Source organism: Anas platyrhynchos, chromosome 5 (assembly GCF_047663525.1).
Source record: "Anas platyrhynchos isolate ZD024472 breed Pekin duck chromosome 5, IASCAAS_PekinDuck_T2T, whole genome shotgun sequence".
Taxonomy (NCBI): Eukaryota; Metazoa; Chordata; class Aves; order Anseriformes; family Anatidae; genus Anas; species Anas platyrhynchos.
The window spans coordinates 25,994,270-26,020,233 of NC_092591.1; the positions used below are offsets into that span (position 1 = coordinate 25,994,270).

The 25,964-nt window shown below is 38.3% G+C and overlaps 2 long non-coding RNA genes across 2 annotated transcripts; one reads left to right on the forward strand and one right to left on the reverse strand.

The window, feature by feature from the left end:
• Window positions 1-1,057: 1,057 nt before the first annotated feature.
• On the reverse strand, window positions 1,058-3,762 carry LOC106015423 (uncharacterized). The gene is made up of 3 exons (XR_002399717.4): window positions 3,715-3,762; window positions 1,945-2,024; window positions 1,058-1,622 (listed from the first exon to the last, which is right to left on the reverse strand). It is a non-coding gene; the product is annotated as an uncharacterized lncRNA (long non-coding RNA).
• LOC119716978 (uncharacterized) lies at window positions 2,160-8,598 on the forward strand. The gene is made up of 3 exons (XR_005265872.2): window positions 2,160-2,406; window positions 4,966-5,054; window positions 6,024-8,598. It is a non-coding gene; the product is annotated as an uncharacterized lncRNA (long non-coding RNA).
• The last annotated feature ends 17,366 nt before the right edge of the window (window positions 8,599-25,964 follow it).

Sequence of the window (25,964 nt, forward strand, 5' to 3'; positions counted from 1 at the left end):
GCCCCAAACAAGATCACTGAACTTGAGGAAGACAAAAGCTGACAGATGAGAACGACACAATAAACTTTCCTATGCTCATGTCTTTTCCTCCCTTTCACTCAGCAATATCAACAAATAAAATTATCACAAGGAAAGGTGTTTTATAAATGAGATACCCCCTCTCCTTGGGAAATACCCCAGATTTCTATTTCTTGAATAACACATAAAACCAATCTTTTGAGAGCTTTGGTACTAGGTGTTACCAAGGCCCTTTAAGTAGCTTCAGAATTTAAGCAATCCTCACTCAAAAATATCAGTTTTCTTTTATTAATCTTTCAGACTTTCCATGAATGTATTGAATACAGTGAAATGTGTATTAACAAGTGGAAATTGCTCTTAGTAAATTGTTCTTCTAGCTGAACTTTCCTGAATGTTTCATTACTCAATTAACCATGATTTAAATTAATCAGAAAATCCAGGAAATGAATAAAAGTAGGACTAGACTAAACAGTGTTGACAATTTGATTATGTTATACACAGAATTCATCTATTCACTGAAATCCTCTTAGTGTGATAACTCCACTCTTCTGATTACAATTACTTCATTTATGTGGTGAATGTGTTTTACTCATGTTCTAATACCCACTATTATTTTAAGCGATCTTTTTTCTCCTGTCTGGAGGAGGCTGGTATCAAGAAGGGAATAATACATCTTTTGAAATTTGTTCACCCAAATACAGGAATAAAAAACCGCCCACATTTATTTCTCTTTTAATGCGGTAACAGCAGACAAGTGGCTGCCTTGAAACCATCTCCCAGCCATATGTACTTCTCTTACATCCATACAGTTATGATGCATGTATGTCTGCTAGATGGCCATAGTCCAGCACTGGGCTTCCACTGTCTCTAGCTGTTTTCCTGTTTCTTCCATGTAATTCCAATTATGTACTAAAGATTATGAAAATGAATTTCACGTAAAAGATTGTCATTTACATGTCAATAAGAAAAAAGGTTTTGTGGCCTTAAGAAAGAACATCACTGTCTGTGATCTGAGATGAGTGTAGGTCTTGCTGTCAAACAGAGAAAAGTATTCATGCCAACAGAAAGCTTTCAAGAAGATGACTGTTTGCTCTGTTTGGGCCCGTCACAGTGTTAAAAACAAAACCAACAAACAAAAACCTTGTTCAATTCACTTTATCTTTTGTCAATATATTTATTTCCTGACCAAGCATTAGAAGCAGAAAACAAGTTAATCTGAAAGCAAGAGCAATTTAATATGTACATTTTTCAGTTTTGATTTTAAAAGGTTTTCTTGTTTATCTAGAAAAATTTGGTCTGGTATTAAAAAACAGGGAGCTTTCAGAAAATTAGTTTTTCTTATAAAAACAAAAAGTTTCCAAAGATTATTTGTAACTGAAGCTAATTCTTCCACTAAAAATCATTTTGTATAAACATTTCAGAGCAGTCCTACTCATAAAGCTGATATTCCATGATTCTGCTGAGACGCTGGAATTTGTCACTTCATCACTCCTGCCAATTTCACATGCAATTTTCAAGGAGGAGGTGGGCTGTGTTAATAACTCTTCATCCCCCAACTCTGTCTTCTGCAGTGATCCATATTTTGCTCTTTTCCAAGCTGTAACCTTCAAAAAACAGCTATCACAAGCAATCTTGTTTCCCCTACACTTTGATTTGTCCTATGAGGGACAAATGTCTACACATTTAGTGGAAAATTTCTAGGAATCTGCCAAGTCACAAAAAGTTAATTGCAAGGAGAATTGCTCAATCAGGCAAAACTGTACGTGACAACAACCTACCACCTACCTTTCCTTTTATTTTTTTTTAATATATTAAAAAACAAAACAAAACAAAACAAAAACACACACATTTCAAACTGTTCCTCCATTCTCTGTAGAGAACCAAAGGCCCAGTAACTTGACCTCTTTCCACTTCTGTCGTACTTACCTGCAGAAGAGGACAGCATGAAATGAAGTCTCCCAAGGACAAGCCAAGAGCTCAGAACCCACCAGCAGAAACCTGTTCACCTGCAAAAACTCAGATCATTTTGAAGAACGATTAAAGGACAAATTAAAGCATAAACGAAATGCAGCTGTAGGCTATCACCTGTACTAAATAGGCTTTTGCACAGTGCTGTTGTACTGCTTCTCCTTGACATTCTCTGGCTCTACTCCGCTCAACAGTGAAGCTATATCTAAACCATCAGTAGTCAATATTTTCATTTGCATGACATCTGAGAGACTGGGAGAGGGAGGAAGAGAAAGAAGGATCAAGAGCTCTACTGCTTGTCTGTTGAGCTTGAGCTGGCAATTAGACATTCACAGCACATGTAACGTACTCAACAGCAGCTACAACACAAAGGTCTGACAGAGCTTCCTATAGTGCTTAGTCTTCTGCTCTCCTGGACAGGTAACCACAGTGAAATGTCATTAAACTACACTGATAGCTTTGGGACTACATAAGGGCAGTTATGTGTTCTAAGTTAGGACCTTGCCAATAAATAATATTTTTACCCAGATGTTTATTTTCTTGAATTTTGTAATAGATTAGAAATAATTTACTTGAAACAGAACACAAAATTAACTTACGCAAAAAAGAGTAACTGGCATTTAACAGAAGTTACTAGGTAACAACCAGCTTAATTAAACATACCTTAACAAATCAGAATTATGAAAATAAATTTAAATAGTTATTTCAGAACCTTCACCTCACAAATCAAAATAGTGAAAAAGACAGATAATGAAGTATGCCATGTGATCACAAATTTATTTAGATACAGTTTGTATTCTTTGTTAATGGTTATTTAATGGTTATTTTATGAACTTGCCAGATTATTTTTTTTTTAAGACTGCTGCTGTTCCTCATTAGTGTATGCATTTTCCTCACAAGAGTAATCTCACTAAATCAAGTTAGTACTTCTGCCTACAAGACTGTAAGCAACCATTCATTGAATCACATATTTTACATTTACATGAAAGAACAAAATTGATGCTTAACAATTTTAAGAGAATAACTAGTGCTTCAAAGGAGAACAGGGGACCTTTCTGCAAATCTACTGTAAGACTTGTCTAGAAGTATTTTAAATTCAATATCTTAAGATTTTCTGCCTATCACGTGACATCTTACTCTATAAAAGCCAGTTGAAATTGTTAATTGAAATAAATTCTAACAGCATCTGAAAGAAAATTGAACGCATTACATATAACTTACATTAACACTTAAAATAAAGTTAACTATATTTTCCTGCAATGAATTTTATCTTTTTCAAAATCCACATGGGCGTCCTGTAACTTTGTTCTTGAAGAAGATACATAAGCCAGTACCCACCAACCGCACTACACTACCATGCTCTTCTGTAATTCCTTCAGTATCTCCAGTGAACAGACACTCTTCCCTCATCTTCTTTGCTTACGACTATCTAATCTCTCCAGCATCCTCTTCTATGATTCTCCATTCAAAATCTAAGAGCACTGTATATTAAATCCTAGTACAATTATGGGCAGCTACGTGTCACATTTTCTACTAAGATATGTTCTTAGTGCTGAAGTTGGTGAAATTTGGCTATTACTATTTCCCTGCTAACATTACAGTGCAATTGGAGCAATGTTTCTGAAAGACCAGTTCAGTACATTAGCTCTCAAATATGAAAAAATACACTTTCATCATTGAAATTATTCACTTAAAGTAGCACTTCAACAAAACATTGTCCATACTGACCTTGCAATTATATCACATCTCATGTGTACTGATTTACATACTGTATGCTTTTCCACCTGTAATTGAGGCTATTAAACAGAATGCAGAGGCTGTGCTCCACCCTCTGTATCTAATAGATTACAGAGAAGGTGTAAACTCAACAAAACACACATTGGTGAAGCTGCTGCTGAAGTTAGGCTACAAGTGCTCACCTCGACTGAGGGTAACATCCCTGCCTGCAGGTGTAGCTCAGCCCCTTTGTTAGCAGAAACATTGCCATTCCCAGGGTGGTTCATAAATGGCAATTAGTAAAAGTCATCCTAGTATAAATTGATCAGGAAAACAGAAAGATGTCACAATTCTGTTTTTTAGAATTAAATTAGAGTTTGAGTTTTAGATTTCATTAGATGTGATTTGATTTTTTTTCACTAATTTAATACTGCTGTTTGAATTACTCCTTAGAAAAAAAAAAAACCGCATTTCTCTCCTTTGAATGAGGCACTCAAAAACAATGAATTTTAAATAACTGATAATCACTTGGATTTAAATAATCATTTGACCACAGATTCATGAAACTTTTCAGGATTTGGAAATTAATGTGTCAGGTTTTCCTGGCTACTGAAAATACCAACAAATCAAAATCACCACTTTAATTCATATGAAAATATCTCTAAATCATATTTTTTACAATACTGTAGGGTTTGTACACTGTTTGTACCTGGTTATTAATGTAGTATGAGCTAAGAATGCTGATGATCTAATTCACTTTTGAGAATGTGGAAAACGTCTAAATTGGAAATGTACCTAGAGGCCCAGGATAAAAAGTAATAAAAGGAGAGAAATCTTGAGACCCTAATTTGGAATAGTATTTTATATTGTTCTTGCAATATAAAGTAATTATGGAATCAACTATTAGAAGATTCTGAATTAGAGTCTGGATGGCACCAAAAATCACTGTCATGAAGGATGGGATAGGACATTTGCATGTGAAAGGATTGCGAACAGTATCTATAAAGAATTGTGAAATTACTACCATATTTATTATTATAATTTTGTATCATCACAGTCTCATTTCAGTATGACCTGTAAGAATAGATTAAATTAATGTCATTTTCTCTTCTTGTTAACATCTTTATCACAAGAGCAAGCTGTCACAATTTTAGTGTCTAAAATAGTCTGTGAATTACAGAGGGCAGGAGCTGGACTATTTCCCCATTCTGTGCTTTGGTTAGCTAACCTCTCCCGTTTCACTCTTCCTTCTCAACCACACAGGGTGACAATCAGCATAAAAGCTCTTTATATCCTGCTGGATGTATATCCTGGTAGAAAAGAAGCCAGTCTTCGATGTTTTAAACCTTAAGGTGAGTTATAAATGTAGAAACCCAGAGCTGGATGAACAAAAGAGAGCAGAGGAAGAAAAGCTCTGAATGGAGACATAGATCAGAAAGCATCTTACTAGACAATTAAAGCAAGAATATACATATTTATTTTAATGAACATGCATGTGTACACATACCCAGTGTTAAAATATACACTGTCAAACTAATTACTTTTATAAGGGCAAACACTGAGTCCCCCCAAAATGGTAGTTTTCTATAAAAAATATTTGTGAAATGAAGACCAAGACTGTTACATGAAAATAAATTGGCTTTGGAAATGTTGTCTTCTTCCCTAATTGGACTATAAAAAAATAGAGATTGGTAGGTTTTGTCTTGCTTTTCCCTGTCCACCTCTCCATTTCATTTTTCTTCATCAATTTCAAATAAAAGAGCAGGAAAGTAAAGACCAAAACATCACCAAGGAATTTCCCAAGTGAAATTCTGAGAAATTTCCTTGAGTATTTTGAAATAAATACAATATCTTTCCTTTGGATACCTGCCAAACCAAGGCTTCAGGACTCGGTTTGTCCCTCTCTCAAAGGTTATTTTCCTAGTTTTAAGATACCACTCAGTAAGTGCAGATATTTCTGTATGATGTTGCTGTTTCTGGTTCAGCAATGTTAATTATTGTCTGAGTTTTTATAGTCCATTTGTATCTATAGAAATGTGTGTGTCCCAGGTAGAAGTTATGTGAGAACTCATTGCTTTTTAGGAAAGTGAGAAGTGGACAAAGGAAGAGGCTACTTTGAGTTATCAAGTAGAAAAACACTGTAGACTCACCCTGTCGCACTATGAATAAGTATTATATCCATTTGAATATTCTCTCAGATCATATTGTTCACCAAGTAGTATATAAAAACCATTGACAATCAAATACAGCAGCTATGTTCTTTTCTCTAACAAAAGTTCTGTTTTGAACCTACTACTGACATTTCCTGTATTGGCCCTTAGCCATCTCTTAGGAGCTACTAATGTGACAATATCCAGCTACAGAATGGATTGACAACATGAAGGAATACCCACAACTTCTGCGAAACAGAAACAGATTTTTTTTAAAATCAGGAGTCTGATTTTTCCACAGGCATGGTTTGCCAATTAGAGCTGCCCATTCTGGACATTTAGATACAAGCCTAATGGATATTGTCCCCTATGTTCCCTTCAGCCAGCTGAGCTCTGCCCTCTGCTGCTCCAGGACATACTCCTTCCAGCACAGCAAGAGGTCTGCATGCTCACCTGCATCCCAGACAAGTAAAGGGATGTAGCAGGTTTTGCAACAAAAGCTACAATTCCAGCAACAATTATAATGTCAGCACAGAAGTTACGTGTTCCATGTAAAATAGTCAAGGAAGAGAAAAATGGTGCTCCAGTTGTACTTCATGTGACCCCACAAAATACCTGTGGACAGGCATAACTGCTGAAAGCTGCGGCTGAGCTGGCATCGGGATGATAGAAGCACCAGTGTGAGCTCTGCCACTCTGTTTAAAGCTGCAGGAAGTGCAAGGCTTTTGAAAGACCAGGTGTCTATTCCCTTTAGTTTTTCCTACACCATCTGCCTGACAATCAGCAGTGAGGTGAAACTAATGGCTTAAACAAGCAGACAAATGGTTCTAAATGCTGATTTAGGAGGTTTAGTGCCTTTTCACCTAAACATGATCTTCACTGTTTACAATTCAGAGGTGCTACCTGTCTGATCATTCCCCATCCTCTACTTGCCAAGCTGTACGGCTTAAAAAGAATATCACAACTAATACCAAGATAGCAGCTAACAACAAAGCTGACTGAACTGGGGCTAAGGTGAAGAACTACTTTTAGTTAGCCTGCTGTTCCAGCTCAGCAGAAAATAAAACAGTTTGCAGCTTTGGATGCAGAGCTGTATTATTTACATGCATAATTCAAAATGGTTCATCTTAAAGAAAAATAAAAACAAACCTTTGTAGAGTTCCAAAATAATCTTTAACTTCTTTTTGATATGCTGAATTTGTTGACAGCTTACTGTATTATTATTATTATTATTATTATTATTATTATTATTATTATTATTATTATTATTATTATTATTATTATTATTATTATTATTATTATTGTGTCTAGGTCTATCTGAGGGGCATTACTGCCTACTATTTTCCAGAAGGATTAGGACAATAAGACATAATTTGACATAGGTCATGTTTTTGTCAACTGACGGCTTTTCAGCATTGTATATTTATATATTTCTAATTCCAGTTTCCATTGTATGTAAAGGATGATTACTTATTTAATGAAGAGACTTCACTGGAACAGAGTTTTGTCACAAGATAATGGTCTCATGCTGTTAACTAAATGGGAAAGCATTTATTGTAAAATGTATACACTCCAATTTAAAAGATTAGCTTGTATGAAGTGAAGATCCAGTAATGGGATGTGAGCAAGTGTAAGAGAATATATTATGAGAAAAATAGTATTTATTTGTCTGTAATAACAAACACAGTAACACAAAAAGAGAGACAACTTTGTTGTGTCTTTATCCTCACAATATGTACATGTCAATAACTGATTGTATCAGTGCAAGCTATAGACATTGGTAGAGAAAAAATACTGGTAATGATGACTGCTACAGGACTTCAGGATTCAACCTTTCTGTCACTGGAGACTGGGTAAATAAAACAAAAAGGTATTTTCTCCAAGACTCCATGCCTCTCCGCTTAGGCACCCTTCAGCCTTAAGTACATGTTTTGTTGTGCATTCAGTATGTGTTCAGCGTGATTCCGACTCCTCTTTAAGTTCTTCCATTTCTATTACCAATATAAATTAATTTGCATATAGGCACCTCCTAATATTCCTGAATGTGATGTTAATATAGAGCTATAAACCCAAAGTGTTAATCAGGACTAGTGAGACAAAAGATTTCCCTAAGGGGAAATTGTCAGTTACATAATCAGAATACATTAAAATCTAGTAGACGGCATGTTTTTAATAAAAAAGAGCAAAATGAAGGGCTGAATTTATAGACAGCAGACAAAGCTCCCTTAAAAATAAGCCTATTAATGCTTTCTGCAAGGTCAGATCAAGGGTGATGAAATGAGAATTGACCAAACACGAGAGCAATTCCCAGCTAAATAAAAAGCCAGATATTCTTTTCTTCACTGACAACAGAAAATGAACATAGAGACAAGAAGGGTTGATCACCGAAGCCAAAAATGTACTTTCCATTCTCCAAGCTTTCTAAAGTCTCTTCTTTTATCCATTTTCTATTTTTCATCATATTGCCATTCTCCCTTTTTTGTCAATGACCTTTCTTCAGTCCAACTCAGCTTCTGTCTAATGACCTGAAGAGGCCTTCTTCACAGGCTGGAAAGCTTTAGATTTAAGATCCCCCTCCTTCATTAGAGTGAAAAGTGAACAGCCTCTATGTGCTGGGTGTTAATGAATGTGAAGAAAGATTTTTTTTGTATGTGTTTTACACATTATGTTCTTGACTCCTTGAGGTGCTACAATAAATTGCTGCGCTTCATTTACAAGGAGTGATAACAGAAGCAAAATGAGGATCTGGCGGCAAATTACTTCTCAGTTCACCCTGGGTCAGGCTGCTGGGGCTAATGAGAAGAGGTGCTCTAATTTTAAACTCCTCCTCGACCAAGCTATTCTTGCATTAATGTTCACTGCTATAAATTGTAAAGTCAAATGAAGGAGCACTGCTGAAAATTAACCAGTATTTTTATCCGCTGAGTACCCAATAGAACATATTTTGGCTTCTAAGCCTGGTGGTTATCAAAGGCAGCGCGGCTATACCAGCAGCTCCTTTCTCTCCACAGAAAGATGCTCCCCGCATGCACATACGCACGACTATTTCTGCCTTTTCTTTAAACAAGAGGAGGAAATGGTGCAGGTTTCCAACAAGATTATAATTTAACTGAAAGAATAAGGTGTTTAAAGCCAGCTTTTTGTGTCTCTTTAACAGGACACTGCACACAGACATTAAAAGTCATGCAGAATTACTCTATCCATTTAATGCTGCTGCATGTTTAATGAATTGTAATTGTGTATATGGAAAGACCCTGTAAATCACTGACCCATTTAGATCTATGAGCACTTTGTTGCTATAAGCCCAAAGCAGGATTTGAGTAGTTAATGAGAAACTAATGCAGCACCTGCTTCTCCCATGAAATATCTTCCTATGCCTATATTTTGCCAATTTAACAAAATCAAATACAATGCAAATACTAAAAGAAAAAGGGAAAAGAAAAAAAAAAAAAAAAAGAGAGAGAGAGAGAGAGAGAGAAAGAAGAAAAGAAAAAAAAGGAAAAGGAAAAAAAAAAAAAAGAAACAAACAGACAAAAGCCAAAAAAAAAACATAGCTCAGAATTCATACTAGGGTATTTATGCTTCTTTGAAGGATGTGGTTCCAGATTCTCATCACTGGATTTTTTTATTGATAACTTGGCACTGACTGAAACGACATTAATATATTTAAAGCATATATCAGTGACATGGCATTCATTTGTTGTGTGATGCGTCTGTCCTGGTACATTCTTCCATGAAATTGCTACATAACATACAAATTAACCACACTACCCTACTCTAATCATTGTAATCAGTTATGTTTTCATGTGTACATTACTAATATATAAGGTTGTTGTAGTTCTTGTGTGTGGTTTAATTGCTTGTTTTTGCATATCTTGTGTGATTGATGATGTTCTAGAAATCTTTTCCCCGAAAGGAGACTTTCTAAATTACTTTGTTTAGATGCTAATGATTGTATTTCATTAGTGGCCCTCTCATCCAGAATCATCTTTAAATGAATGAATATGCCATAATTAAAAATCTGAATTATGAATTACTTTGAAAGGAGACAACATTGTCCCGATTTCCCACTGCGACTCAGTGTTATTTCAATTATGTAAATATGTTTAATCATTCCCCTTTTGTTTTTCTAATTATTTAATATTAATGTTGCTTTACCCCTTTATTGCTACAAGAAGGGATATGGCATCTTAAATGAGAGTACTTAGACAAGTGATACACAGATGACTAGATTCAAGCAGACATTTACCAGAATGCATAACCCATTTCAAAAACAAACATGCTATTAACATTCATACTAATATAGCAACACTAGCAGTAATTGCACTTCATGCATGTTTTGTCTTTATAAACCTAATGTATTCACAATGTACAATCTCCAATCAATTTCCTTATCATCAAACTTCAAATCCATTTGTACAACTTTAAATTCACTTGCAGTGCAGATTTTAAGCAGGGAGATTTCCCTGCCCACAGGCTGCACTTTTTCAATAGTTCAAAAAAAAAACAGAAATTATAAAGCAACTGGACGTAAGATCTCATTATCTTACCATTACAGCCAGTGCCGCTTCATAGGACCAGCAAGCAAATACTTTCCCGTGAGTCTGAGCAATACAAGAGAATTAATGCTACTGAAAGTTCATGTAGAATATAGCACTTTTAGTGAAATTCTCAAAATCAAAGGTCTGTGAAATTAATATCTATGTCAGTGTCATAACTATCAGTGTCATAAGACCACATAAGGAGGATGCTATACAACTGAAAATGGGAGTTAACTAGAAAATATTTCTACATCATGCAATTTTTTAGTTTCTAACTAAATGCAATTATAATCTATAATGCAATAATTTTTCAATTATTTCATCTTGAAATGATAGAACTCCATTATCTCACTCCTGAGCAACAGTAGCAACATAAGATTAAAACATTATTTAAAATATATTTCTATGTAAATTATCTGAAACACAACCATAGAAGACAAGAAGAAATGTGTTTTATTCCCACACTCTTTCAAGACCACTGTAGCCCTGTGAAAAAGTCAGAAACTGTTAGTGGAAGCTAATGCATTTGTTTCAGTTCTTACCAGCATCAGACATAAAATGTATTTAATATGCAAAAAAATATGTATTTTTAATAATTAGTTTTACATTTTACCTATTACCAGGGTCAGAAAGCATAATGAAATATGCACAAGAGTTATCAGCAAAAACATCCTGCTACTTCCAATTTGAGTTTATTACTCTCTGCTTTGCAGTCTTTGTTGAGTGAATACTTCCAATTAACATTGCTGCTCTTTCAGTTTCTGAATTGCACTTGGATGATTAAATACAAATGAAGAAAAAATTGCTAACACTACATGTTAGTTTTGATTTGTTCTCAAATGAAAGTTTTCATAGGCAAAAGAGAGGGTGGTCATTTTCTAAGGACTTGTCTGTATTGGTGTAACTACAGTGGTGGGCTTTATTCAACACGTTGCCCTTGTCATTTGTATGGTGGTCCTGCCTGCAAGCAGATGGGTGCATTTTGCCAAACACATTCACACTTCTGGACAGTTCAGTTCAGCAAGTTCTGTCAGGGCATTTATTTTTGTGTAAAATTATTTTTTGTCAGTAACTTCTTTCACAGTGTTCTTTACTGACACTGCCATTTTCCATCAAAAAAAAAAAAAAAAAAAAAAGACAAGGAATCAGCTGCAATTTTAATTGTTACTTTTTTTTTTTTTTTTTTTTGATAAAACGACCAATTTCTCTTAATAATTCAGAAAAACTAAGGGAAGCAACTCCTGAGCATTTAAGTTTATCATTTCCAGTGAACTGTTTTTTCTAGGGAGACACACTTTTTGGGAGAAGATACTTCCCAAAACAACTTTAAAAAAAGTCAGAGAAAGGTAGAAGCAAGAAACAGATACCTAAATTTCTGTGGGCTAGTGTGTTAAACACAAATAAGGCAAAGAGTGATGAAGATTAGCCTTGCAGCCTCCATTTTGCACATTAAATTTTTCACAAGACAGTTTAATTACAAAAATTAGGAATGGTAATTGCTACATATAAATGTAAAGTGTCTCTCTTGGCCCAGCACATGGGTGAAAAAAAACAGTCAAATCCCCAGCTCTAATGCCACTCTCTGTGCTCAGGATTCTTGAGTATGCAAATAGTTTTTCCACTTAAGATCTCACAGACAAATCTGGTCAAATCAAATTACCCAAACATTTTGCACTAATCAGAGAGAAAAAGAGATGATAAGGCAGATAAAATCGACGAATGTAGACATTTTGAACAAAAGCCTGCCATTTTACAGAGAAGATTATCTTGTACTCTATTTCTCCAGTTTTATAGGTAGCAGAAACTTATTTTCATATTATAAGATAATGTGAGGTGAAACGCCAGATAAAACCTGGCTTCACTGATGTAAATTACAAGATTTTCATTAACATGAATGAAGTCATTTTGTTCCACAGAATTTACTGTCATTTTTTGTTTTCTTTTTTTAATAAAAATTCCAACCAACCTTTTTAACAAAGTTATTATTTAACATTCAGTATTGTCTTCACAGTCCACATGCAGCCTGTTCACACAGGATTTATCACCTCCAAAAAAAAAGAAAAAGAAAAAAAAGAAAAAGAAAAAGAAAAAGAAAAAAAAAAAAAAGAAAAAAAAGAAAAATCAGCTATAGTATCACTTGTAATTCATTTTTCTTTTATTAATTTCATGGAGAAAACATTTTTATTTTCTTTACGTTTTAATTAAGAGGGCATATGCAAGTAATTACAACATGGAATATTTCTGTGGGAAATATTAAACATGATTGATCCTCAAACAAAATTAAAAGGTACATGAAATCTTACTCTTGGGATAAATGCTTATAATCTTGTCACATGGATGTCCCCAAAAGCACCACCTGTGATTATGTTAAAACTATTGTTGCCCAACATTTACAGCCAGGTTTGTAGCAGAAGTCAGACCCTGATGCAAAACTCAGGCAACCAGGCTCCAAAATGTTGTGCCAGCCTCCAAAATCACAGATAAAAACAATCCCTGCTCAGCAGATGATACTGAGAGTACCTAGCCAATCTGGGGGCTCCTGGCCCAACCAAAAATCTTGCTGAATGTCACAGTTGCTCTGCACATCCTGACCACTATTGCTCCACACAGGAGGGTCCCAAGCACCCATCTCTACCCACCTGAGTCAGAGCTGTAGGAACGATGGTGCTGTGATGCTCTGGTTCACACAGCACAAACTGTTGCCTACCATGCAGTGACAGAACCAGGCTGAAAAGAAGTGGTGTCCAACACCTGTATGATGGCTGTGTGGTCAGAGCACCAAAACCCTTAGGGTCAGGAAGAACAAGTACACAGCATCCACTCTAAAAATGCAGCTATCTGGGCTGATTTCACAGGGAGGTAGTGGGACAAAGAATCAAGGCCTCTCCTCCTGCTGAAGATAGAAGGGAATCAACAAGGTGTCCTAGTCCATCTCCCACCTCCAGGCAATTTCAGCAAAACTTCATGCAGTTTGTCTGGCCAAAGTTCTCCTGCCAATGCTGTCTGTGTAGTTGTACATTTACTTGCAGAACAGTTCCATTCTCTCCTGGGTGTCCATCTTCAACCAGAAATAGATGTTACTGGGCATCCCAAATACCTCCCCTCCATTCCCAGCATGCTGACATCATTTCTGAAGTGCACAGAATCACTTTAAGTAGTTTCATGAGTGCTGCCCTAAGATGAAAATAATGACACGGCTTCCAGTGATCTGGATGAGACTAAGAAACCTTTCCAACATGTCTTGGGTGAGGATGAATATTCATATTATGACTAACAATAGAAATAATTAAAATGCTATAAATAAAAGTGGTTGTAACAAAAGTAAGGAAGATAAAATGGTAAGACGATCAACTAATAAGATTAACCCAGTATGGAGAAGCTAAAAAGCAGGTAAATTACTAGCAATTATTGTTCTGGTTACCCTTCAGCCTTTTGGGTTTATGCAGAGACTATCACTGACCCACCTGAAGAAAGGCATTCTTGTGATGCAATGGATAAACCTAGCTTAACTCTTAGTTGTAAATGGATTTTTTTCAGATCAAAATTCTTAGGGTAACCATGAGAAATAAATGAGTAAACTCTAGTTCATCCTAGAACAAGCAAATCACCATAAGGAGCAACTGGCAGTGACATTAGTAAAAAGTATCACTGCTAGCACAGCCCCCTTTACAGGAAGCAGCATAAAATCTGAACTTCATTACAAAGGCTCTTTTCACCTCAATTTGAAATAGGAACTTAACATTAACAGGCATACAAGAGGTTTTAATGGAATCAGCTTTTAATTGTTTATAGCTTTTTCATCAGCTGTTGAGGATGTTAAACCCATCAAAACAACAAAATCTTTAACCTGAACAGCACAAAAGATCTAATTTAACTCCACCTGCTTCCCCAGAGCAAGTGCTTACATCACCAGGATTGTTCTGAGACGTCCTTGCAATATTTGGAAACACGACACTTAAAGAAGCAGTATTAGAAACAGCTCTCATCTTTATTTTAAAGAATGGAGCAGGAAGAAACACTTCATTAACTAAAGCCATTGGCAGGGCTTTAGATCTGGGCACAGTGATGCCCATCTGGGCACTGAGAAGTGGAGAAAAGGAAATCTCACCTACACTGATGAAGCTCCTGCCAGCCTGGTGCAGCTGAGACACGTGGGTACAGGTTTATTATCAAGTTTAGATGGGTGAATGTCAAAATGAATAATTATTACACATCTATTTTGTCAGATTTGCCAGGTCAGAGCATAAGAAATACCTGCTAAAGTTGCCTGCCACTTTCAGAGGCAGGAGAATGCCAGGCAGACAACCAGCATGAATCCTGGTCTTCCAGTTCAACAGCTGAACTGAAAATCAAGGCCAAACCGTTTTTAAAAACTTGCATTTTCTAACTTATTTAATAAATAAATAAATAAATAAATAAAAACTTTCAGGCTCAGCAAAATAAAATATCAAAATAATTCCAACTTCTTGACCAAACTTATCACCCAAACTTATCAACACAAACTTATCTTGTGGGAATGTGGATTGCTTAAAATTCTGGATCTGAAGAAAAAACAAATCTCAGCACATTTTTTATAAATATTTTTAGAAAGAGCAACTAAGTTATAAAATTAGATATCCAAAGACACAACACATGAGAATATAATTTTATTTTAATCTTTTGGGCCATTCAATGTTTTCTAATGAATTTCTAGAAATTTATCAATTTCAAAATCTAAAATCAATTTCAAAATGAGATAACAAGTTCCTTCTCAGAAAATGCTGGAGTATTTCAGTTTCTCTTCCCCTCCTTTTTCTTTTCTTTCTTTTTTTTTTTTTTTTTTTTTTTTGTCCAATATATTAATCAAATTTGATCTTATTCACTTATGTTTTTAGCATTTGTATTCTGCCTCCTGCACAAAATGCCTTCTTGAGCAATTTTAGTGATCTATTAGAAGCTAATATAAAAGACAGTTGTGAGCATGATAGGGAAAAAGAGGCATTCCCAGAACCAAAAGAGAACATACAAGATGCATTGGGAAGACCAGAGGTGGGGATCATTAGAATTTAAGCACTTGATTGCAACATGAAATGTCAATCCAGAAGGAAGAGATGAGATTTGTTTTTTTCCAAATCTAGGACAACTTGAATTGAATCTCTAGAAAATATTGTATTTGAAATGCCAAAATTTTTGAAAGTTCTAATTGAAGGAAATATTACTACAGTCTTTAAATTCCATTGCAAATACCTTAGAAGTAGTTCCTAGTGCCTCAGCTCAACTTAAATTGTTTTGCACATGTTGCTGTCCAGGAAAGAGAACTTTCAAGTCAGCCTTTCTTTTCTCATGGGGAGTAGAGAGAGAACAGGAGGAGTGTGTGCACTGAAAGTCTTGCAACACACAGGGAGAAAAACTGAAGAGAGATGCAGTCCTCCTGCAAGTCAATGCAATAGAGAGATAGTGGGGACCTGAACTTTGACTACTGAAGGCAATTCACTGCCATGCAAATAGCAGTATATTTTAATAGCTTTATATTTTTTGAGTCAACAAGAAACAGAAAATTGCACCTAGGGTCAAACCAACTCCACTTAAACCTTTCAGTTAAATTAAAAACATCCACAAAGAAGGGATTTCTAATGAAAACATTTCTATGTAGAAGCTGTGTTTTCCAGTAATAGATCATCCCAATGGAAATTACATACCTATCTACATCTATTTATTGTACTGTTTTCTCTCCTAGTTGTAAAAGACAATGTTTGGGATTTGCTGAATTGTTTCCATTGGGTGGAGAAGCTTGTGATTCGATTTGATTTTCCCCCTGTACTTGGCTCTGGTGAGGCCGCACCTTGAGTACTGTGTTCAGGTTTGGGCTCCTCGCTACAAGAAGGACATCGAGGTGCTTGAGCGGGTCCAGAGAGGGGCAACGAAGCTGGTGAGGGGCCTGAAGAACAAGTCCTACGAGGAGCGGCTGAAGGAGCTGGGCTTGTTCAGCCTGGAGAAGAGGAGGCTCAGGGGCGACCTTATCGCTCTCTACAGATACCTTAAAGGAGGCTGTAGCGAGGTGGGGGTTGGCCTGTTCTCCCACGTGCCTGGTGACAGGACGAGGGGGAATGGGCTTAAGTTGCGCCATGGTAGTTTTAGGTTGGATGTTTGGATGAACTTCTTTACCGAAAGGGTTGTTAGACATTGGAACAGGCTGCCCAGGGAACTGGTGGAGTCACCATCCCTGGAAGTCTTTAAAAGACATTTAGATGTAGAGCTTAGGGATATGGTTTAGTGGGGACTGTTAGTGTTAGGTCAGAGGTTGGACTCGATGATCTTGAGGTCTCTTCCAACCTAGAAATTCTGTGATTCTGTGATTCTGTGAGTCAGATATTTCTTCACTGTAACTCTTTTTATATACAAAGAATGTACATATCCATCTGCTTCTCTGAACACAATAGGAACAGACAAGAAGTAGTTCACCTGGGCACATTTCCAAGCTTGCCTTTTCATACAGCAGTCTGCTCTAAAGAAGCTCAGTCTTGGCTTCTTCTCAGGGCCACGTTACCAATGCGATGCTGCTCTGAGTGCTCCTGCCTCTCCTGCAGCCCTTGCCTCTCTGCTTCTGCACTGTCAAAAAATGGTAAGCTCCCCTTAGCCCCCCACAAAAATACCCCCTTATTCTTTCAAATATGGAAGATTGGTTGGTTGGTTGGTTGGTTGGTTGGTTTGCTGATATCTAACATTTCAGACAGAGGAATCTCTTGTGTAAAGGATCTTGACTGCACTTCCTGGTCAGTTAAATTTGAGACCCAGTGTGCCGCATAGCTTGACCGTGATTGCCAACTATAAGCTTGCTAGGAACCATCCCCTTCAATGCTACAAACCTGTTCACTGCCCAGGTAGAATACAGAACAGATATTCCTTGTAGAACACACCTCTGATTTATCCCCACTGAATTAACAGTATGTACTTTTTCCTCAGACCAAATATCCTCTTCAATGACATTTCATCTTCTAGTGACACCCACACCAAAGTGAATAAATCTAAAAAGAGGCATTTTTCAAGGTACAGAAATCAGGAGGTTTTACCTCTGCTTTTAGGAAATTATAACAGGAAAAGCCAGTCAGACAAGGAAAGGCGTGCAAAGTAAGCAACACAATAGATTTCTTTTGTAAAGCTTGAGGAAGAGGTCGATCCACAACAATAAGCGGTGATATTGTACTGCCCAGTTTTGGTCAGTAGTTGTTTTGGTGAAAAGATGCCCTGGCAGAGTGAAAGTAGGAAGAGGAAGCATGTAGTCACAGGAACCCCCAGCACCCCCCTGGAATAGAATGGAGAAAATAGTCAGTCTGTCAAGCTAGCTGAGATGTTGAAGCTGCTGCAAAAAAGGAGCTTGTTTGATAAGCAGTCTCGAATTGTCTTCTCTTGTCTATCATATTTGTTACCATGCCTGCAGATTCCATGTGCTTTACCTCTGATCTTAATAAAATGAAGTAAAATGACTTTTTAAACAAACCATGTGAAAAGCTGGAGATGTGTAGCACTGCTGTTATAAAAATTCCCACAAAATTTGTGAGAAAATTCCCACAAACTATTTGGATAAAACATTTGCCTGAAACACCAGCAATGTTATGTAAATACTGACTATGACTAAATGCCTAATTAATTATTATTATTACTGGTAGTACATTCATATCTGAACACTAATTAGGAACACCATTCTACTGAGTTCAGTGCTGTACAGATATGTCAGCGGACAGACACCATTTCCACAGAGAGCCTGCAAATAGCAAAAGAAAAGTAGAAAGGGAAAGAACCTGAGAAAGTGACTTACCCAAGGGCACCTAGCAAGTCAGCATCAGAATTGGGGGAAAAGAAAAAAATAAAAGTGAGTCTTACTGCTCTGGCTATCAGACCACACTTTCCCTATTCAAATCACGAACCATGTAAGCCTGTGTGGCTCTGTTAACCCATGAACAATTCTTCCTTGTTTTTCTCCTTTTGCATACCCGTATTTGGTTTGGAAGTCAGCTGAACCATTTGAAATGGCTCAGGTATTCTGAGAGGTATAAAGATTCTTTCCATACCACAACATAGACTGAAAGTTTAGCTCTTTCCATGCCACATATATTTCATCTGGGATAGTACAGCGCATATATTTATAAACCAAAATCAAACAAAACGCCAGAGGTCAAATTAAGGACCCAAAAAGTCATTGAAAAAAATAATCAGGGGATGAGATGGCCAATGATACCTCAAGCAGAAGAAAGTATCCTTATATTGATATCCGGAGGAAGACAAAAACATGCTCTCACTAAAGGAAGTTCCTAGATCCAAGGAGGAACTTATCCTGCCATAAAATTGTGCTATGGCTCTGAACAAAGAGCAAGACCAGCTAGCCTCAAAAACAGACTGAGCAACAAACAGCGAGGACAAAGAAGTGCCTTGCCGTCTTACTAGTGGAGTGATGCAACAATACAAGATGAAACCTCCAAGATAAGTTATTTTTATGTGGTTCTGCTTCACTTTGTGGTCCCAGAGAGCTGCTCTCAGGCTGTGGAGACTCGGCCAGTGGGACCAGCTGAGAGGATGTGCTGGTGCCACAACTCCCAGGAGATCAGCACACAGCAGCAGCAGCCAGAACAAAGCACACCGTGGCCATTTGGCAGCATTTCCTCTCATTTCTTGCTTTGTAGTGGAAAAGGACAGACACTTTAGTTGTAACAAGTAGAGAAATCCTTGACAAAGACTGGGGTGGGGGGTGGGGGGGGAAGATTCACTGAAATACTAAGATGAGAAGAAAAAAAACACAACACAGTTAAATGCTCTTTCTCTGGAGCATTTTTCAATTTCAACAGAAGAGAAAAAATACTTTAATTATGTATTTTTGGACAAATACAGAAAATTCCAGTTTGCAGATGTTGGTACTGTGTCTGATGTCGTCACTCACCACTGGGACTGAAGCTTGCTGGCCTCAGTTTGGTGCTTTCCCCTCTGGCTGAAATGTTCATCGCCTTGATAACGTGTACCCTACAGAAGTGTGCCAGCCAGGAGAGTCCAGCTCAGAGAAAAAACTGGATAATCAAACCACATTTTGCATACTTTCCACATGTTCAGGTTTTCCAAAGAAATCTCAACATCTTTAAGGAAAGTACATAAAAGAATAGGAAAAAAAATATATTATTGATTCTCTGATGTGGCACTGAAGAATTATTTCATGCAAAAATTTTCAACCAGCATGCAAAGGATATTTATTTACACTCCCTGTGTTATTCATACCAGTTTATATTTGCACCTGATGGCAGAATTCAAGGACCAGTCTCTGCAATGGTGTTTTAAGATACTTCAGATATAAAAATGAACCCCCTAAGAAAAAGAACACCTTTCTTCCATTCCTTCCTCTCCCGGCACACCTGGCTTCTCCAATCTATGATGTTCACCTCAGAAATCTTTTTACAGAAAGACCATGTGATAACTTGCAATCAAACCCAACTCCAGCTTTATTGCACAGTTACAGCCAAGCTGTACTCAGGACCAGATCAAGGGATAAGAAAAAGGTAATTTTCTGTCACCCTTGTTATCCATCCACATCTCTCACACAGTAAAGAGCAAGGAGCTAATTCAGTCCTCAGGACAATTCAGAGTTTTTTCTGAATTATTTATCTGCAGTGAGCCTCAGAAGGCTGCTCCATCAACAGCGGGTAAGCAAAGCAGAGCACGAGTCTGAACTCACCTCTCCGCACCGCAGCATGCCAGACACAAAAGGAATTGGTGAGGAATGCCAAGACCAGGCAAGGTATCCACAGGAGGGACAACAGACATTATACATGTATAGTCCTGCAGAAAGGGTCAAAGGTGTGCCTGGGCATCCCAGAAGGTCAAGCTCCTGTTTTTTTCTGTAGTAGGCTGTACCACTGCAATGGTATCTTGAGGATAAGCAGCAGCACTTAACTATTTCTGCAAAGAAAACAGGTACTTGCAGGTCCTGTTACAACTGACATCTTCTGCACAACTAGAGGTGCCCCCAAACCCTCTCATGGTGCTACTGTATTTCCTCCTTGCTGTCCCTGGTAATGGCACATTCTCCTGCTTATTCGATTCCAGCTACAAGTGGAAGCTTCCTACATGATCCCAGAAAGAATGAGAGGACAATGCCAGAAAGACAGAGCAGCCACTAGCACCTGCAAAAGAGCTCCAAAGTCCACCAGTGCTGCAGGTCCCAGTGCATGCCATGGCTATTAAAACGCAGCAATCTGGAGGTTGGGCTGATTGTCTGAACAGCTAGAAGAGAGCTCAAAGCCGAAGAAAGCTGTAATTCAAACACTTTGCAGACATTTTGGTCATCCCACACACTTTAGGCCTACTAATGACTCCAGAAGCAGGGAGGTCCTCCACTGAATCTGTGGTGGTCTGTTTGAGTCCTGAGATAAATACATTGGCCATGGTCCAACTGACAAATCTGGGTAGGAGTAGCTGAGCAGTCAGCAAACAAGATACAGTTCCCTCTCAAATATTAGACCCACTTAGTTTTGCTGCCCACCCCCTCACTTGCCACCAGCCCCCTGAAGACGTTGTACCTGCTGGAACTGCTTCTAACATAGTCACCGTTTAAATCATTTAAATTCCAAGGAAATTTATCATTTAGTTCATTTTCCAAATTTCAGTACTGTATACTAACCAAACTTTAATTCATCAGAAATATTCCACATAAGCCAAATGGTAGAGACGAGCATTTTAGATATGGTTTTAGGTAATCACTTTCCTTTATCAGAACCTAAGACTTTGCAAGCATTATTTCATTTTTATTGTGTCTGAAGCTTTCATTCTCCATGTTGGTTTGATCCTTTTTTTGTTGAGCCTCTTCAGCTGCAGAAAGCCTTGGTTTGCTTTCCAGTTCAGGTTCCCGTCTGCCACTTCTAATCCTCATTTTCATTCTTGCCAGTTAGTCATCTGATCTCTTTGATCCTTTGTAGCAAGCCTTGAACTCTGTTTTTATTCAGATTAGCATCCAGTGTCAAGAAGTACTGTTTTCTTTTTCCTGTGGTTTTGCAGCCTTTAGCTCGTTTAAGCTTGTTTTCTTCTTCCCAAGTTTTCAATTGCATTTTCCATGGTCTCAGGCCATATTTCTGAGCTACATACAGCACTTGTGACAACAGCGATCAGCCTCTGCTGGCACAATTTCAACTGATGAACACCTTCCATTTCTTCTGTCTTTTCCAGCTCCCAGGTGTAGCTAAGGCAATACAGAGGCGGCTGTGCACAGGTGTATATTGCTCTCCCTTGTGGAGAGGGCTGCCACAAGTGCTCCTTGGGCTCTCATAGCACATATGCCTATGCTCCTTGGAGATGATTGGGACAATGGGGTCTTTTCAAGGCCAACATTAACTGGGATGCACCCAAGGGTCTCTGTCTCACAGCAAGTTCCTGAAAATCCTTCAAAACAGAGAACGCTAAGTGGGGCATGATGTATGTGCATACAAGAGAGTGGTCTAGCCTCCCTGCAATATCTGAAATCACCACCACAGGATAAATGATTGCTCTGCCTTCTCCATATGCATACCAGAATAGATCCCACCACAGACAACTGACAAGCACAACTCATCCAGCCCACATGAGATGGGATGGTGCTTAGATCTAGCACAGGTCATCTGGCTGAAGATGCTGGTGGAGAGTAAGATCTCTTCCTTGGTACACAGCAATGATTATGAACCTTCAACAGCCAGAATGATAGTTACTGCCCCAATGGGATCCAACTGGATGTTTTCTTGGTGTTCCTTTCCACAAAGAAGGAAGGTTTCTTAACTGAAACCAGAGAAAACAAGTGGTTGGGGTTGATGCAGCATGGGCTTTTGAAGTGGCCCAACTGCCACAAGGACCAGTGTTAGCTGCTGATTCCCTTTAGAGGACATTGTTGGACAAGATGTTAAATCCTCTATCTGGATGCATTTATGTTCTTAATAGATTTATCAGTAAGGATTAGTAAGTGATGCTGGGATTAGTACCGTTTCCCTTTGCATCCACCACATAGCAGTGTATTCTGTATCCCCATGTAAGGGAGCAAGGAAAGGATGTAGAATCTTTAGTTTTAGAGTGATGTAACATTCTTAGTCTTCTTTTTGTAGGATTACATGTAGATTTTTGGAATTAAGTTTATTTTCCACCATTCTCTCATATCACTGCACTTCAGTGTCATGAGATTGGGTACTGATCTGACAGCACAGCAGATCTTGGTATTACTTTTAAAAATATTGAGATGACTAGTGTTAAGGACCTTAAGCCAAGTATAACCACATTTTTGTATTTTCAGACAGAAGATGAACTTGCTGAACATTTCTATGGGACCTGGCTTTCTTCAGGTAGGACAGGCCATGCCTATACGTGAATCCCAAACATTTAGAATTTGGCTTAGAAGCTGCCATGGGTGCCAAACAACAAATCCTGTTGGACAGGCCTCAAAGACAGATACAACCTTTTTAAAAAAAATATCAACTTCAAAGAATGGGTTGAGCAGTCATTAGACTGCGTCTTAAAACACTCGGAGAAGAGACATGAATTCTGTTTTCTTTATAGCCTCACACAGAGGGAAAAAAGTCAGGGATTACACACACATTCCCAAAAGGCCCTGCTATTCAGAAGTTTTTGGTTTGTCATGCACAATGCATATGTGTGCCATTAGATCCACATTGGTAAGTACTCAGTGAAGACAATACATTCTCCAGAAAGAAAATATGGTCAAAAAACAATTCACACCAGACAATCCAGAATCTATGCCAGGATATTCTATGCCACATACATTCTGATTTAAAACATCGTTGACAAATTTTAAGGACTACTGTTCCCTTAAGCACAGCTGATGAATTAAAGGTCAAGGAATCATTGTAAGAGTCCTTCAGAATGGTTGTGTTCTTCAGAAGGATGAATCACTGTCTGTCTAATAAACTCCAGCACTTGTCCTCCATCTCTTCTTGCTCCATAGATCTGGGAAAGGCTGGGGCATTGGTACTGACTTACCTCTTTGCTCTGATGTTCTGACCAGCAATGCAAGCTCTGACTCATAAAGCTTTCACAACACACACAAAACATCTCAGGTATAAACCATTATTGGGAAAGAGATGGTGTGGATTTTTATTTTTTTTATAACTGTGTTAAGTTTTCTTAGGGAAGGTGATCTTCTTATCTCTTCATCTTATCTGCCAGGCATTAACTGCTTCCTGTTGTGGCAGTTTTCTTTTCCTAAACCTCTTTCTCTTACGAATACATTTTATGCATTTCTTACCTATATAGATCTACTGGACCATTTGTTGCTATGGTTTCCTTAAATGTTTCCATATCTGTCCTCTCCAATTTTCCACAATAAAAAATTCAAAACTTTTGTCAGCCAGAATTTTAATTACTGACATAAGTCCACATAAGTAAACCAGAAACCCGTACCTTTAACACTACAATATTCTTATTTTATGTTTTGATTTAGCAATTTTCTAAGATTTAACAGAAAACAATTTTCTGTCTCCTAAAGCACTACTTCATTGCAACTCATGAAATAAGACACAAAGAGCAATGCTCACAAACATTTGAAAAAAAAAAAAGTTTTAACCTAATTCTTAAAAATGTGTTGTTTTTTTTTTAAAGCATGTTTAATATTTTCCAGACTCCTACACTATCTTCACGTCCACTAAGACCTCCACACTGCTTAAAAAAGGGTGGCAAAGTGCCTCGTCCTGATAACTCCTGCCTAAAAATGTATGGAAGAGTTCAGTAAAATTCATAGATGAGACTAATACGGAAAAAATAAAAACAAAAAATAATAAAAATAAATAAAAATAAAAGAGTCTATGTTGCTTTTCTTCCATCTACTCGCATCATAAGCAAGTTTTTCTGCTGCTGGCTACAGGACCAGCAGGAATATCCACATCTGCTCGAGTTTCTCTATAGTTTAAAGCACACATATTTATGTGTACGTATTAGCCATGCTAGTAGCCCCTTTCATTCTGAACGCCGAACAGCCATTATCCAGTCTTTAAACAAATAAATAAACTGACCAACTATCAAATTTATTTGGCTCACATTATAACCTAAAGTTGAATATGATGATTTAAAAATGTAGAGAAAGAATAAAAAATATTGTCTTTTCAGCAGTAACATTCTGGGCAGAAGACTCACTAATAAATAATATCTTACTTTTTGCACTGAGTAAAAGAAAGTTTTTATTTAAATGTAATAAAACAAGAAGCTCTACATGACCACAGTGAATGTGTGTGCACAGGTGCCCCCTTCACGACTACCATATCCTGAACACGGCTTGTGCCTCCTGTTATGGACGTTTCTCATTTATGAATCATCAGTGCTCTTTGGCTAATTTATACACATTTTCTCTTTTCAGCCCCCCCCCCCTCCCCCCCCCCCCCCCCCCCCCCCCCAGCTCGCTCCTCCTCCGCACCGAGAAGTATCCCGGAATTTTGCACCGAAAAGATGGCACTGATCTCCAAACGGGGGGCAGGCCGCGGAGGCTCCTCGGAAGCGAAGCTCCGCTGGGGGGCTGGAAGGGAAACTCCGCAGCCCAGGCCCCGGCCCCGGCCCCGGCCCCGGCCCCGGCCTCGGCCCCGGTCCCGGCGGCGGGCGGAGTGCCTTGGGCAACGGCGCCACCCGGCGGCCCGGCCCGGCCCGGCCCCGCAGCCCGCGATGGCGGCCAGGCCCCGCGGGGGCCCCAGCGGGAGCATTGGCTTCCCCTGGCAGCGGAGGAGCGGGACAGGAGAGGGCTGTTCCCGCAGCTGTAATGGATGGCGGGGGCCGGGAGAGCCTCGCGGCTGCTGGGGAGCGGAGCAGGGGGCACCGCGGCGACCCGCCTGCCCGTGAGGAGCGGCCGGGGGAAGGGTCCCGCCGGCGAAGTGAAGGGGTCTCGGGGCCGGCCTCTCGGCCACCTTCGTCGTGGGGAACGTGAAGGCCCACGCCGCGCAGGAGTTTGCTCGGAGGGCACCCTCAGTGCTTCCTGAGCCCTCGTCTCTGGGCTGTTTGTGCTTTTCTGTAGTGAAAACGGAGGTGCTGTCCTCTGGATGCAACAGACTCTGGTTTCAAAACATCTGTTTTTAACCCCTTCAGCTTCTACTCATGAGTTTTCCCCTTTCACCTACACCACAAACAAAAACAAAACCAGCCCCTGCCCCAAACAGCCCTTATACGCATGCAAAGCTGCCATGGTTTTGGCAAGTCAGAATCTGGGGTAATTTTCATCTCTCTCCTTCAGAGCTGCTACCTCTGAATTTTAACACTACTTGTCTCGACAGAAATTGGTATGCTGGTAGAAGAAAAAACCTCAATAGCCACACAAGAAGATTTTGTATTCATTCAATCTCACGTTGAGGACTTTGCTTTGTATGACAGGACTTTATAATATGTCAGGTTTTGTATTTCTGACCTTTGTTGTTTAAACTGAGAAGCAATAACCACTTTTTGTTTTTAGTCTCCATCGCTAAAAAGTTAACAATTTCCTACAACATAAAACGAAGCACAGTGAAAAGAGTAAAAACTCCAAGTGAAAAATACTTCAAAAAATCTTGAAAAATCATACCTACTCTTGTTTGTAATGTGAGAAATTATTACAAGTATGTTCACT